The sequence below is a fragment of the Ornithodoros turicata genome, chromosome 2, assembly GCF_037126465.1.
Source record: "Ornithodoros turicata isolate Travis chromosome 2, ASM3712646v1, whole genome shotgun sequence".
Classification (NCBI taxonomy): Eukaryota; Metazoa; Arthropoda; class Arachnida; order Ixodida; family Argasidae; genus Ornithodoros; species Ornithodoros turicata.
The window spans coordinates 127,233,748-127,251,025 of NC_088202.1; the positions used below are offsets into that span (position 1 = coordinate 127,233,748).

General features: G+C 45.6%; 1 protein-coding gene and 1 long non-coding RNA gene across 3 annotated transcripts in view; one reads left to right on the top strand and one right to left on the bottom strand.

The window, feature by feature from the left end:
• Positions 1–17,278, bottom strand: part of LOC135386084 (nephrin-like) — a 288,664-nt gene that overhangs the window by 257,411 nt on the left and 13,975 nt on the right. The window lies entirely within an intron of this gene.
• Positions 1–17,278, top strand: part of LOC135386085 (uncharacterized) — a 354,177-nt gene that overhangs the window by 126,205 nt on the left and 210,694 nt on the right. The gene's annotated exons all lie outside the window — the stretch shown is intronic.

Here is a 17,278-nt window from a genome sequence, read left to right on the forward strand (position 1 = left end):
GCGTACTGCGTAATAAAATAAGGTTTTCGTTTTCATCGCGCCCGCGCGCGTGTGTGTGTGTGTCGTTTTCACTGCTCATAAATCGTTAAACAGAAACATGCATTTCTCAAGTAAAGAACCTCCGTATTTCCCTCCGCGAGAGCGGACTGGTTCTATTTCGCACTTCATTTCACGCCATGCTTGCTTGCTGTTGTTCTCACATGGAAACATCGTCATCATCATCGTCGTCGTCGTCACCGGGAAACGAGAGAGTGCGGGCGACATCACAGATATTGAATAACGTTCGCACGCCAAGAGTCGATTGTCCCCCACTCGACCCCTCCCCCAAGACCCCCCACTCGAATCCCCGTTGAACCATTCATCATAGAATACCACCTATACCCCCATGCTTCGTTACACGTATTATGCACAGGGGCACCATAAAGGCTGTCATATGGTAACTACAGTACCGGAGAGAACGAGCAGATAAGAAAAGTGGACAATCCACGCTGTGCCCGAAGCCCTTCTCTCGAGCAACACCCCTCAGACCGCAGCTCAGACCACTTACAGAAGCCCCTGCTTTTTTATGATCACCAATCGCACGCGAACGCATTCTACTGATACAGCGAGACCAGATATAATCCCGACAGACGGGTTGGCCAACTCGCCAATAACAGAAACACAACTGCCCTGAGAATACTAGTCTATCTGGCCGCCAAAGCTTTCGCCGCCAATCACACCCTAGCGTATATGAAGGGAACAATACTCCCGTTCCATCCCCCGTATAGCTATGGTGCGATGGTGGCAAGCGTAGGCCTACACGTATAGGACCAAGAAAGACCGTAAAAGCAAATACACGAAAAAGCCGACGGCTTTTCTTCTTCGAAAGGCAAATACACGTGCCGATGAGAGCAGGTACAACAGAGACGCGTGAGTCGAACTTCAAGAAGAGCCACGATAGCCATTTCCCCCCACCCCCTTTCCAGCAAAGCATTTGCACCCCTGCAGCGCGGTGTGCCGTCTGCCGTCATACCCCCTGGGCGAGGTTTCATCTGCGATGATCAAAAACAGCAAAAGCCGACATCTTAGCTGTTGGTCGCCAGATGCTCCAGGCACGAGCTGTACTGTCAACAATCAGACAGTGCGAAGAAACAAAGGAGGGGTTCTGTGTTTTGTTTCGGGAGAGTGTACTCGGCCCCTTGTGTGTTTTACAGCGGTCGATGTGGGTGGGAATTGGTATATAGAGGTTGTTGGAAGCCAATGGTTTCTATACAGGGGGTTGTGCAAGACGCCTTCTGGAGTTCGTTTGAGACGCTAACGGTTGAGACTTGGATAGTAAGGTAAACAGATCGGTGCTTGCGAAAACGAACACGGGGGGAAAAAGTCAGACTAAAAGTAATAAAAAGTAACCGCAAGAGCTGCATTCTCCGAGTTTCATGGCGTTACATCTGTTGTGTATCCGCAGCCCAAGACAGAGGAACAGCGAAATCCTTTTATTTGTTCAAACGTAAAAATGAAAGACTAGTCATCCCGTTGCATGAACGTCCCAAGCCGCCTGTATCCCTACCGATGTAAACGTCGCATGGCCGTGAATATCTCACGCGCATGCGCGTACGGATCGGTCTCTCTAACGACTGGAACACACCACATGTCTCATAGAGAGCAGCAGAGGGCAAGTGGAACGGGCCAGATGCTGGCAGCGGAAAGGGGATCCGTGTTTTCTCACGACGTCGCTCCCGAGTTTTCTCTGCACATGGTGGCCATCTGAACATTTCAACCTGCGGGCCTTTGTCTCTAATTGTGGTGGGAGGGCTAACGAACCTTCGAACACACTTGTCTCTAGGTTAGTGTTGGTATGCAGTGATGGGTAGGCGACGCTTCATGTGTTAGCGATGGGTATCACGAATATGTTGAATTGCTCGAGGACGCAACGAATATGAAGTACAAGTTGAGTACATACAAAAAAAAAAAAAAAAGACATGAGACAATGAGTGTTTAGCAGAACAATGACTCTTCTTGTGACACTGGCATCGCGCAACCTCCTGTTGCTGGGACCATAACAGTGTCAGGCACATGTGAGGAGCCTCTGTGTTTCCTTTCTCTTTTCAAATCCGACGTTTAAGAGAAGGCCCTCAGTGCAAGAAAAATCTAGCAAGTGTCTTATGGGACAACAGGACAAATGAGGAGATTAAACTTCACTTGCTTCAAAGGTTCTGAAGACCAGGTGGCAGTTATTACGTGGCACGATTATCCGCACTTTAGTGAATACACTGTGTACACGGTATTAAAAACTGTGTAGCCAACACGCACAAACCAATAAAAGAGCAGGTACGACGCAATCTTTGTGGGATGCACTTCTGAGGGTTCCTTCTCTCCGGGGACATTTTCTCCAGGGGACCTTTTCCCTTGCACCCTACTCCCAAATGAGCAGTTCACTTGGGCAGTCACTTGGGCTTCAACTGTTGGGTTAGCGTTGTGGACGTTACGCGCGGTACATAACTTTGTCATACCAAGTACTTGGATCTTTCACGTCACACGCTCAGCAGTGAACCCTGTGCTAGCCAACCTAAATTGAGTGGAAATTTCCTGATTCAATGTCACTTCGTTCATTTGCTGTTGATTTCTTTTTAAAACAGTATTACTATCGTACCAATTACGCCAACGGAGAAAATAATTACTAGAGTCGTGACCGCGGCTCACCTCCACGAAGCACAGCGTTCAGGCCACCGCCATTCAGACAGACGCACGACAGGTCAATACGTGAATGCAGGCAATATCGCTTTCGTATCCCTCTATCCCCAATCGCGTATCGTTCCCGCCACTGATTCGCACGCCGCATACTAAGCGGCCTCGAACGGCCGACATTACACCTCGCCGCATCGTCCCTTGCCTCTATAACGTGTCATCTGCAACGTCGTCTTGTTCAGCCGCAGAGCAGCGCAGCACGGGACGGCGTATTATCGAACTATCCCCGGAGCCAATCTCTGCGGGCTATGCGGAGGAAAAGATCGGAAATGCGACTCGGGAATAAGGGAAACGAGGGAGGGGCAGTACGTGTCCAAACCTGCGCGCGAGATGCTTTTCCCGTGGCCGACACCACACATAAAAAGGAAACCTACATTGATTACACCTGTCCTCGCATTCCGGCCAAGCCACGTTCCCATCCGTGCGGTGCAGCACCAGCAAAATGGCAGGGAATTGTTGCACGGAGGCAGTTTATATAGACGTGCATCCGTCCTGACATCGTAATATTCGCGACATTCGCTCCAGCATATATATATATATATATATATATATATATATATATTATTCGCAAGCACATATATATGTTCGCAAGTTTATATACATATATAGAACAAATATGTTAATATATCAGACGAAGTTGAATAAAAGTGAAATAATAAGACTTGGACTACAGATTACGGGAACGTTAACAAACACTAATTTATTTAATGGGCAATTTAACACATGGATTAAAAAAAGAATGGTCGACGTTTCGACAGTGGCACTGTCTTCGTCAGGACAAAAATATATATAATATATAAAAATATATAAAATATAAAATATATAAAATATAAAAATATATAAAATATATTTTAAAAAAAATATCTATATATATATGTACTTGCGCGATGTGTGTGTTACTTATGGAGTGGTTTAGAAGGAAAGGGAATGAAGGCGAACGTCTACACGAGACAATAACAGGTTGATAACAGTGCTTGAGTTCAATATGAAGCAGAATGCACGGCCTCTTTTCTCCCCGATATTGTGTCTTGAGTGAACTACTGAATAACCCTGTACATTGGCTCTTTGTAGTACTTCGAATGAACGTCCCGAGAATTCAGTGAAAGGGAGAGCAGAGAAGGGTTTACGTGCCTTTGTAAGTTTAACAGAGGAGTAGAAGGCAAGGAAGCTGGTGTAGATTACCTGCAGTTGGCGACATTTCCTTGGGGATGAGGAAGCACACGATACGAATGCCTGTGAAGAACTGTTGTGACCAATTGATGGAAACAAGGACACTAAACGCATCTGTTCCGTGTCGAACCCAACAGGTTGATACCGAAACGATACAGTGCTGCGTTCTACCTGACAAACGAATTCGAGACGGTTCTCGTTCCTGAAATGATATCCTGTAATTCGGTACATCGTCGTTAAAGTGTGAGTACATTGTTCAGGCAGCACGTTGTTCCGTTTCCTTCGTTTTCTTTTTTCCACATTTCTTAGTGCATGATCCAATGAAGCATTTAGAAGTGAAAAAAAAAAAAAGAAAAGATGGCAGGCTTCTTCGATATCTGACACCAGCAAGGACTTCTCTGCGTTTCCAAAATCCTGGATTTTTGAATTCCTGGAGATCCAAAATCTATACTTCGTCGCCCGCTACCTGCCTCGCACCCACAGATTGCAGGGGTCGATGTTTCAAACACTTCTCTTATGTCTCTCCTTCCTTTCTTTCGAACAGTTTCCTTGTACCTGCGGCAACGCCGGTGTTCTGCAATTCCTCGTGGCTTAGTTCAGAGTGGGACTATGCTTCACGGAGCACTATCAGTTATCTTTGGCTTCACAGCGCGGCCTAACGAAGTGCATTGGAACCAAATTGCTCAACCCAAACGTTTCGCTACCTCTGCATCTCCTCCGCTTCATACCAAGCCTTGCACGTGCACTTTTTCTTCCTCTTGGATGTCTCGCTATAGAAAGCGCGACTCCTCCTCCTCTGGTCGCCGTCCTTCCCACTGGATGTCCCTCGCACGTCCCACGCACATCAAACCGCGCCGTAAAGGGTGTTCCTCCTGGACGAAACTGTGTAGTCCCTCGAAAAATATCGTATTCAAGACCACAGTCACGACGTTCTAAGCGCGCAGCGAGGTGAGGTACGCTTCTCCGAAAGCAGTTCTCCGCGTCATCCCGGTTGACTGCGAGTCGTATGTCCTCGCAACTGTGACCGGAAGTCGTGCTTTTTCGGGAAATGGCAGATCTGCTTGCACCTCCCACACGTTTGTGTCGTTTTATGTCGTATTGTTCTAGAAACTTTCACAGGGGGGGGGGGGGGGGCACATTCTCAGAGCACCGGAGCACAAAGTTCCAATTAAGTTCGTTCATATTTAACTCATAACTCGGAAGGAGAATACTATATATTCGTGCACGACTTTCAGTCCTGATAGAATGCGCAGGGATGAATTACCACAAACCCACAGACGGAGAAGTCGCCGTTGCCACGTTTCAAGCTAAATAATGGAGTCACGGCTCTGGCAACTGACAAATGAACTGCTCACTGCAAGACAGGTTTGCGCATTTATGATTTTGCGAACCCGTATTCCCATTTCTATATGCAAGAATGCCCAATCTAAAGGAAATACCTCGGTGGAAGGGCAGAATTTGTCGTACGACGCCTGCACGTCTTAAAAAAAAAGAAAGAAATGCAAACAGAACAGGAAATAAAGATCACGACGGGGCTTCGCGAAGCAAGAAGAACGAATATAAGTTAGAACATGACACGTACAGTGTGTCGTGCCCAGACAAGAGCGGATAATGCATGAAAGTTCCTACAATTCAAAAGATTTGATGAATTATGCCGCGACACGAAGTTTCGATTAAGTGGCGCGTAATAAATGGAGCCCTTCAGAAATCCAATAATGGCTCTTTAATTTCTCCGCCGGTATGACAAATGAAATTAGCTCCCGCCTTTCAGGCCAACTCTATTTTTTCTTGTTCCCCTTTTTTGTGCCGATGTCCTTCTCCTTATGAAGTATGCACCAGTTTCGGTACAGAGTTGGCTATAGACTTCCCCCGAAGTCGTCTGCCTGAATACGGTACTTCTACCGTGGGCAGACGACAAATAAACCTCTCATCGCCATAGCAGCGGTGAATCGCCCATCACATCACCACCCCATCTCTCTCTCTCTCTCTCTGTCTGTCTATGTGTGTGTGTGTGTATGTTTCATGGGATTTCTCTGAGAGATTGCGCTCCTTTAGGCTCTTTAATAGAGTTGGACTCGTATACTTGACCACTAACATTACCCCGTCTCGAGGGTTTTGTGTCCACACAGAGGACAAGGCTTCCCCGCACATCTCATCGCTTCATCAGTTTATATCCGAGACTAACCAGTATTCCCTATAGGGAAGTGAATCACTGATTTCTTCACTGGCAAATTTCTTCACTCATCTTCACTACACGTATTTGTTGTTGTTGTTGCATATGTACATCACCCAGGACGAAGTATACGGTGACAGTTGACATTTTGTCTATACTGTGGACGCAAAACGTCTTCTGCACCGCGCGGGATCTCATTAAATTTTAAATGTTGCCCCCAAGATGCTACAATGTTTGCGAAAGCGTCGCACCCGGCGCGAGAAAGGCGTTACAAACTTTCCAAGTTGATAAAGCATTTCGAATGATTCTCTTTTGAGATAGCTTTAAACGTTTCTTACGCGTAAAATAAATTATCCAAAAAGCTGTCCTCTAAACGAGCTCTTGATGGTTAAATCAATCTTACGTACCTTCACGATCGCTGAGTATTAAACCAAGTCGGGGAAGAAGAAGTGGAGAGATCTCGAGGAATGTCACTGTGGAGGTCTCTTATAACGTCCCGAGGTTTAATGAAAAATATTTCTCTTGCGCCGATATTGAAAAGAGCCACAACCAATAGATCACGAAAGGTTAATAAAGTCCACAGGTACGTTTTGCAGTGCAAAAGCTGCCGCTTGTTGCAGAGCGTGCAAAAGGGTCAAGTGTTACAAAGCTTCGCTATGAATGTGATGAAAACGTGAGCATTTCCTTGACACTATGTATTGTTCAAGTGCTGGTAATTCAAGGTACTAACTGGTGCTCTTAGTACACCGGTTTGCAATGCAGAAGAAATACGCAGAACAACACTTTATTTTTATGATGATGAGGGTGTTGCGATAGTTAGCCAGTTGTTTGTGGTGATTTGGTGAAAATTAGAGATGGGACGAATCCGTAATTTTCCGAATTCTAATCCAAGGAAGGTTCTGCAAATCCACGAATCTTACTAATCTCGCATCTTTCGAATCCTTTCTTTAAAAAAAAATAGTTGAAAAGGCCAGAGAAAAAAACAACAACAACACTTATTCTGAAAAGTGTTCTGAAGCAGAATATGATCTCGTTGTTTAATGAAAAACAAATTCAATAATAGTTCACCTTCAGGACAAAACATACCCATACACTTCTGGTTAAGTTTAATTTATTTAACGCGTTATTCGTCGTCTACAGGAAATACATAATTCTCGAGTCTGAATTGTTTCCACAAAACAAAGAAACAATCACAAGCAAAACCAAATGTTACTTTTAAACTTATGATATAAGAGTTCCTGCGTGAACTCTTTCAGTCCAGAGCAATGTAAACAATCAAACAGGAAAACACACGCCGGCCAATCAGGCTTTCGGCGGACTGCGGAGGCGCCAATTTTAAAAAGAGACAACCAAACGTGGTTGGTGGATTCGAAAGATTCGATTCGCCATTTTGGGCACTCGGATTTGGATTCCCGAATCTCGCATCCCCGCCTAGGGTTCGAGGATTCGCGGTTTCGGTTGGCACATCCCTAGCGAAAATGTAATGACGAGCCTTATAGCGAGGGCCGAAGTCCTATACCGCTCCCTTTCCCCCCTTGCTTTTCGACGACTTTATGTTTGTATCTGTGTGACGTTATACCAGTCTGACTTCGAACACGCAAAACGGTATGCAATCTACGCGCTGATTGCAATTTATTTACATACGATGTTCCCTTCACCTTGGTTCGACGGCCATGCGAAGCCGCGCAAGCATTACGCGTGATTCCCAATTCGAAGAGTTCCTCTGTTTATTCCGCAATTACGAACCTTGGAAGTATTTAAAACCAAAGCACAGAAACACGAATACGCTGTTACTGGCTGAAACAAAGACACATCAGAAGAGAAACTGAAAACGTACAAAAGGACTGTGCTACAATTAAGACGTCCTCCTTTAATTGCTGACTGAAGCAGAACGCATAAAGTAGACTTCGCAATCGAAGGTAATCACCATGAAGCTTCGGCAGTCACACAAGAAAAAAAAAATAATAAAGAAATGAAGAAGAAAAAAAGGTATTCACGCTGCGAAAGGTAGGCGAGAAAGAGAAACAGGTAACAACAACGAAGGACAAAATAGAATAATGACGATAAAGAACGAGCGAAAATAAAAACAGACCGTGCGTGTAAGAATAGCAAAGAAAGAGACTTCGAGGTTTACTAGAAGCAGAGGTAGAAAGGTAGGGCACGAACTAAAATAACTTGTCGTCGTTGCCACTTGAGGTGAGCGCTCTACCTAGGTGTCGGACAAAAATATAGAGGCCCTCTGCGAGCAACAGTGTGCTATCATATAAATCAGGTTCAATACGTACTGGTGCGAATCTTCCTGACCCGCCGTAATGTCACGCGTGGTTGTGATTCCCAGAACACGCTACATAGTTTGTTCTCTGTCCATTTCTGTTCACGACTGCTGGACGAATATGAATTTTCCTAAATTGACATAATTATGTGAAACTTTCCGTTTTCAGACGTTATGGAAACTAATAGGTCCGTGCATTTTTTTCGTCATATTGCTCACACTGTCAGTTAAGTTATAGCACAAGAAGAAGTGCGCGAGACAGGCATTATTTACAAGCCATTCCCATAGCATTCTGATGATGATGATGACGGACAGCCGGATGACGGATTCTGGTTAACTTAACTCCATGTCGGCTGTTGCACTACGGGCCATGTTTATGCTCTAGTGTTATGTTTATTGTTCTAGTTAATGATGTATCTTATTTTGCTTTTTTTTCTATTATGATGTCTAATTTTCTATGACGTATATATGTATTTATTCCGTTTCCTTGCTACACTATAGTATTTTTCACGACTAATATTGATGTTCACAATTAGTATATTCCGCTTGCTGTTGCTGCACTAAATCAGGGGGATGCGCCCTCGTCAAACAGCATGATGCTGTTTTTTGGCCACCCCTATGTAACTCTGACTTGTATTGAAATAAAGATGAATTGAATTGAATTGAATTGAAAATTGGTTAAACTGCTTTCCCTAAATCCAATAGACGAGTTCAGAAAATTATTATTATTATTAGAAAATGAAAATCCCAGAGTGCTTAGCGCTGCTTTGAACTGTGGGAGTTTACTAATACGAAAGAAACGGGTGGCCTCCAAACTGTTCCGATTTCTCCCCTACCGGTCCATTGTCCACGACGTGTCAAGGTGTGCGGAAGCGAAATGTGAAGGGTTCTTCTTCATTCCCCCGCTCAGCAAGCGCCCAGGATGCAATGCGCGCGCAGAGAGCACTGGGATTTTCTGAACTCGTCTTCAGATGACGCACCCTGGAAGTCGCTGTGAAGGCGTGTTAGCTTAGCTCAGCTGGTAGAGCCCTGGACCGGTAATCCAGAAGATGTGGGTTCGAGTCCTACAGCTGGCTAACCTTTTCAGTGACTTCCGTCTTTCATCGTCTATTCACGTTTTCCTTTTAGTTGGTTGGAGCAGTCTTTCAGCGCCACGAACATCTCGGAGCATTTCTAGGCATTATATTTTATTTAAGCGAAAGGAGACTAAAGAACCAAGATAATAAATACCCGTTGAACGGGGGTAAAGGCTCGGAGAGAAGTCAAATTGTGAAATGTACGCTTGCCAACGAGGTGTAGGGTTCGCACAATGCTAACGACCAAGGCACTCAATGACTCGTGTAATCGACTACAAATCAGAGAAGCGCCTCGAATTTCTCTCGCAAGAGAGGAATCCCATTGCCGTAGTCAAACTGTGCCACCGAAAAGCATTTTATGCAGGCGGTTATTTCAATGAGCTCCACTGCTGGAAACTGTTTGCGTGTCTAAGTACAATGAATTATTCTTGGGTTGGTTTGATGTAAAGAAATATAAAATGGGGAATGTGGTGCTTATGAAGAGCGCCCGCTGCTACAGTTCAATTAAATATCCAGAAAAAGTAAATAAAATGATAACTCAGGAAGAAAAATGAGAAGAAAATGCTTCGCGTGCATTCCGGCCGTTCTTTTACCAGCCGGCGTCTGAAAGCGGCACACAGAAAATAGGAATAGTGGGAACGGACAAACAGTTGAACTATGGCAGTCATCGAAAAACCGAGACAGCGGCGGGATTCGAACCTCGAACCTCTCGATTACCCGTCGAGCGCCTTGATCAATTCGACCACGCTGGTATCCGCTTTCCGACGACTTGTTCCAGCCTCAGAACAATTACCTTTCATCATGTTCAGCCAAACAGATGGGCGAATTTTCATCACCATTTTTTTTTCTTTTACCAATCAATCAATCATACTACGAAAGTATTACGATCCAATCAACGCTTCCGCGAATCTTGACCGAGCATCGCGTACGTATAGATCGTGCCCGTGAACAAACAAAGCCAAAATATTCCTGTCCTGTGACAACCCATCACACTTTATTCGACAGCCATCTCCGCTTTCTATTGCACCTTTGTTGTTTCTGCGCAGCGTCTTCCAATCCGGAACCCAATCTACACGTCCTTCTATACAGGAGCCTCGGGCGTAAGCTATGGTTACAGCTAACGATTTTTGTCACTTCTGCACGGCCTCATCCTTCTATCACACATAGCAGCGGCACATCTTGAGAAGACCATCGGATACGTCGTGCTATTGATTGCTTCCGTCGTTGGGACATCTGCTCCCGAAAAAGTTTCTTGTCGCATTGAAATTCAGAGGGAACCATCCGTCATCGATCTCCGGCTGAAGACCACAGTGTGTGGCTGTCTTTGACCGTCGCTCTTCTTTATCCCGCTCCAATGATACAGGGAAGCAGTACAAATAAATGTTCGTGGCGCACGAAAACCAAACGCTGTGCAGAAGGAAAGGACACGCGCGCCAACACAAAAGCAGCTGGGGCGTCGCGCCGATCGGTGATGGTTCATGAGAGTCAATTCTAGGAATTCCTTCTTGTGTTCGGGTGCCTCAATTTCGGATATCGACTGAAATATTTATGTGGTTTGGGCAAATGGTTACAACTGCGGATATTTTGCTCTCTTCGGACACGCAGATGGTGGTGTTGAATGTCGTTCGATTTTTCCCCCGTGCTTTCTTGCCCTGTCCTTTTCGAGTATCTCACGTTATTCATCGATTCCAGCTCTCCATGTCACAACGACGTAGCTAACGTTATGCACATAATTTTTTTTGCGCCAGTCTTGATTGACCAGCGGGATGGCCGAGTGGGCTAAGGTGATGGGTTCGAGTCCTGCCGCCGACTGTGCTGTCTGCGGTTCTCCCCGGGTTTCCCGAAGACGAATGTCTGCACAGTTCCCCTGAAGTCTGCCCAGGACGCGTACTAACGCCCCTGTCCCCCACTCATTCCTGATGTCCTCTCTCCATTTGTCCACATCTGTACGCCGCTCATAGCCACAGTTGTTTCGCGGCGCTAACAGGCAATTTAAAAAAAAAGTATTAAATGATCTGTTGCTGGCATGTGCGCGCCTGCTGATTCCAAGGTTGCGTGTTGGAACCCTGCCGAAGAGGCCAGTACCACGGTGGCAGGGTACAAACTGCTCGGACACGGCGTTTCTCTTTCTCACGAGGGATTCCAAATACGGTGTGCTTTGTGCTGAGATTTCAAGAATTCTCAGATTGGGGCAAAAATTAATCCCCAGACCGACCACTGTGCCGTCGCTCATGATTCTAGTTGTCTCGCGGCGTAAATCCACGAATTATGGTCATTATTACTTTGTCCGTGTCCTTTCCTGTGTCCGTGCTTTGCATACGCGCTTTTTTTTTCTTTTTTTTTTTAAGTTGCTAGAATAAACTTGCCACTATACTTTACCACTTGATGAACTCGACGACTGCCATATTTCAACTGTTCTGTCCCCAGGCAACTTGAGGCTTGTGTTGTGTGTGTCCGACACACACTGTGTCCATTTGTATGTTCCAGCATTAGAACAATTGATTTCCATCTTTACAAATTCGCTTTCGCTTCTGATCACTGTTTTTTTCTTTCTTCATGCAATTGTACTATGCGAGACAACATCAGAGCTACAGTCACAGAGGTATATCTCCGCCAGCAGATAATGTAGTGCGCACCATTGAGAGTTGGGCAAACGAGAATATGGCCTTAAAATGTCAGACTGGGGCGTGGTTGGTTTTTAAAAGCATGCAATTGTGAGCTGTGTGCGTCCACTCCTGGCGAGCGCTTTCGTAACGTGATTAGTGTACAAGCAACAGTTTGAAGCATTTGGACGCACTACTTTGTGGCTCGGAGGCGCTATGCCCGCGCCTAAGCCAATCTCGTACGACAGTTGATTTGTGGGCTGAGTTGACCTGTACGAGTTAACTTGTCCCATAGTAGAGTATTGAATATGTTACAAATATTGTGGAGGCTATGTGGCCTGGACGCAAGTACATACGCATGCACAAATGATGATGTGGAATACGCAAGCCTAGAGACAGCAGTAAAAACTACTTAAAACGTTTTCTTGCCTCCGTCTGATGACATGATAATGAAAGTTTTATACTGACATCGCTTCTTTTTTTTCTCTCTGTCTCTCTTTTTTCAAAGTGATGACCGCACAGTGCATCATTGTTAGCCTATGGCATCGTCTGTGTCGGGCAGCAGTTCAGCTATATCAAAGGACAGTGTCAAACGTTTTCACCCCAGTAGATATGCGCATTCACAATGCTGACAAACGCGAACCTGTCACTGACACCGCCGCATTGAAAACGTCGAGGACACCTTTGTTACAAACGCGGCCACGGTAATGTGGCGAGCAATTCATTTGGCCCCCCCCCCCCCCCCCCCCCCCCCCTCCAGCATTGCAATACCGGCCTCTACATGAAACCACAAATGAGTAGGGCGTTTCGGAATGGGGATCCTCTGTTTCCCCCTTCGTTTTTTTTTTCTTTTTGCTTCGATATGCAGGGGGTACGTACAGTGCATGTCTAATATACAGCAGCGTGCGTATTTGTTCCCTGTCGCGCCCTTTCATTCACATGCAGGTGGTCACCGTGAGTTTTTCCACACGCATGCAGTATAACCAGGCGGAAACGCGGACTCCTTCGCGAATTCCAGCGTACCAAGTTCATTATGCGCAATCGTATGCGGGCACCCACAACCTTGTCCTCGATTTCTGATGAGTTTGGGGTCCTAGTTGGTGTGAATTGCGCTCTCAGTGGCACGTGCGATCGAGAAGTGGATACGGGTACGCGTAATTGTCGTACGGTACATTCCGTGAGTACTTTTAGTACATGTGAGTAGCCAGCAGGAAGGAGCGCTTAGTACAGTAATGGCAGGCATCTGCATAACATGGAAGGCGGATTATATTCATGGTAGCGGGGAAGGAGGTGGCTGTGACGACGCCATTTTGACGCTTCTTGCTTTTTATTGCGTTTGAGTGGGTGTCACGAAGTCTAGTAATGAGGCGCTACATCGGATAGCACTCTGTTCGTTTCACCCAGTGAGGGTCGGAGTGTTTCACGCTTTCTTAATTTGCCGGAGGTGTCGGTGCTGTCCACGGGTGCGAAAGTATATATTTTAATTTCATTATACAATTATTAGCTGACCATAAGCCGAGCTCCACGCTTAAAGGAACAAGCAAGCTGTGTGCGTGCGTGTTTTGATTTTCTACTCTGTCTTGCAAGCTGATGAAACAACGACAACAACAACAACGAAAAGTGATGATGACCTGGGATGGTTGCCGATGTAAGATTGACCAGCATATCATAGCATTTCATGTAACGTCCACACAGAACAAGTAGTTCCAGTCGCAAAAAAATCAACAGGGATTATTTGTATGGCACATATTAGTGACACGCACTCTGTTTGCGAATTCATCATGCGTGTATTGTCATCAAATAAGAGAACTACATACCCTCCATCTCAGATTAGTGCCTACCTATGCATGTTTCGGATGCACCTTAGGAGTTAAGGAAACTGATCTATTTTGCAGTGACACGACTGACTGTGACTTCATAGTGACTGTCTCCAGACACGGTTATAAATGTGGTGTCCGTGTGTCAATGACAGTCCCCCGGAGACACACTCAGACCTTTTTCGTCAACTGCCTTCATCACGCTTCATGTCGCGACACTGCAGCACTCAGACAGGACCAAGGGGATTAAGATGACGGGAAAAGCGTATCTGCAGACTCTCAACCGATATGGATTTTACTTGCACACGCATATTTATACAATCACAAAAATTATAGGTGGCGCACTAGCTGCACAAGATTTTCTTCCTCCCGTTGTTCACCATCCTTAACTGATGGCTCGAATATTTTTGTCTACATATGCTGTTCAAGACCATATACGTTCCTTCCCATAACGGCATGCCAATGTCGCCACGTTACAGCTATACGGCATCTATATACTTTAAGAACGTTGACTCAATGATCGTTCGCCTCCGGAACGTTGAACAGGTTGCTCCCAATTCGCTGCTGCGCGGCAAGACTATCGCGTAATGTCGCTGCTTCAGCATATTGCGAGACGTCCATCCCGACGTCGTACGTTGCGTGCTACAATGTCATTCCCTGCCACACCGGATTAGGCAGTTCGTTTGTCAGACTGCCAGTTCAGCAGTCGTTCACCGCCTGTCATCAATTCCATTGTGACGAGCACAGAACGCGGCCACATAGTGTCCAAGAGCTGCGGAATGTGACCGTGATTCAGGTGTGCATGCTCTCAAGGCGACGCTTAGGCGTAGCAATTCCAGCAAATGCACGCGCGTATAATTCAGCAGGGCCGAAGAACATCTACAGGCGAGATAACACTGCGAGCACAAAACGCTCTTGTGTTGACACAATGCATGGAGAATCCCTTAGAGACGTTATCTATCGCAGCTTCACCTGTGTGTGCCTCGTGCGGCGGTGCGAAGATGTCAGCGTGCACAATTCTGAATGGACGCGAATAGGATGTGCCACGGGGAAGATGATTTGCCAGTTTTGGACGAGCGTGACGACGCGACTGTGTCTTTGAATCCTTTGAATCCCGTACCGCGAGATGGATTTAAAGTAATGCGAGAGTTACCACGCGTCTCCACGTACTCCAAGGATACAGCTTTGAATGGTGCAGTTTTAGCTGCAGTTCCGTGCTGTCTACTGTGGTTAGTGGTTTGACACTGGAAGCGTAAAAAGCATCGTTTGTGCATAAATGCTTTGGAATCGATGACCACCGCAGTTGCAAACCTCACGCATCAAACCAGTATGTGTGCATTCAGTACATTATTTATTTCACCTACCTATCTCGGAATATGATGTGTCCGCCTGCTAAATATTTTATCCCAAATAACTTTAGAAGATATGATATCAATTTTTTCTTGAGCGAACAGCAACAGTGTAACGTTTTCTTCTGCGCCATAAGACACCAAATCGCCACTACCATCATATTTCTCTAAATCAGATTAATAAAAAAAAACAAAAAAACGAGGGATACCTTTCGCAAAGAATGGATAATCTTGTTCCAGAAAAGCGCTACTCGAATAATTCAACAGACGACCATCAGCGCTTATTAATCAAGCAACGCCCCCCTACAAATAATAATAGAGACAGAAAAATAACAATAGCTATACTACACTTCGGTTTGATAGACATGACCGAACGAACATCTACAGGCATCTTTCCAACCCAAAAAAAAAACATCGATATCCTTCAACCAGACAAAACCTCAGTTCCTTGTCGCGACACCAATTTCTGTGTGCACAGCCGCTTTGAAACCAGGAAACAATTCCGTGCAAGTGGTATCCCGATTTGAAAGCCATGTACATGTGAGGGGCCGGGAACTACCCTGCAAATGGCCAAACTCTCCTTTCCTCACTGGCCTTTCTATATATCTAACGAACACTTGAACGCATCAAGTCTGGTGGCGAGAAAGCGTCTGGCCACAATCCGAGTGGTTTGCATTAGGGGGATTTGCTCTGTTGGCGACAGCGTCACGGTATTCACATGGGAGCTAAAAGGCTCCCGCAAAATAATGAAAGACGACGTTTTGTCTGCTGCAGGGGTCGCGGTCCGCTGGTCCCCCTGAAAGGAAATCGAGCGACACGCCAATTGGGTATCGGGAAACGCCCCACTGCCTCGTGTGGGCAGGTGTCTTCGACGCTGTCCCGTAAGGAAAGACTGCCAATACGCATATGAATAGACAGGTATACAAAGCGTGCATAACAGAACGCTGACTTCTGTCCGACAGAAATAAGAAAGGTTGAATTAATGAGTCATTAAAGTGTCTGGCTTGCAGCAGGTGTTGGTTGTGTTTGAGTTCGCGTTTTGCGCTGTTGGTTGTTTTGTGCTCACCGTAGGGTTGCCTAGCGGTCCTATCTCAGTATCATGTAAGAAAATGGCAAGACAATAAAAAGAAATCAATCCGTCGATCGATCAATCAATCTGTGCTAACCTTTAAGATGATATACTCTTCAGATAGAGAGCGCCTGCAGCGCAGCATTAGGCGCTATTGTGAGCCATTCGTCAACTGCGATGTCACGGGAATCGAATGTCTAGTCCCTCCTCTGGTATACCTGTCATCGTTTGGTGCATCATGGCACCGTTAAACCTGAACTCATCACCATCGTCACTGTCGTTGCTGAAACATGAATGCAGAGCTACAACCACCACTTTGTAACCTTGCCAGCAGTCTTGATGCGCGGTCCCCCAAGGGAGACGAAGATCAACCTAATCCCTACAATTTCTACAATACTGGATCCTTGAGTTCACACGCACTGACAGGACATTCCCGAGACATTCACAGACCGTAAGAGTGGAACATGTCTTCCTTCCTGTACCAGGACAAGAATGTTTACCCATCCCATATATGAGCCCATATATACCCATATATGAGCCACGTCAGGAGCAGGCTCGAACATTGCAGTATTGTTTGGAACCGTTTGACTAAAACGCAGTCAGACCAAATTGAACGTGTACAACGTAAGCTGGTCACTACTGTTTATGACAGATATATTGGTAGGAGGTTATACTATGACTATGAGCGCATTCTTGATTATATAGGACTTCCGTTATTGTCGTGTCGAAGACGATGTATTGATTTGCGATTTTTGGAAAAACTAATTAACGGTGAAATCGACTGTCCCACGTTGTTATCATCCGTTAATTTTCTGTGTACAACAAGGACAAGGGCACGAAATTTGTTCTACATTAGTCATTCAAACGTTGCTTCTCCTTTGTCTCGGTTATTGAAAGTGTATAATGACTATGGTTCTGATCGTGCGACATTTTGATAGTATATCTTTCTCTTAATTTAGTTATCTCGGAATCTTTAATTAGCCAGCATTATGCATCTGTAGTTCCCTGTTGTATGTATTGTGTTT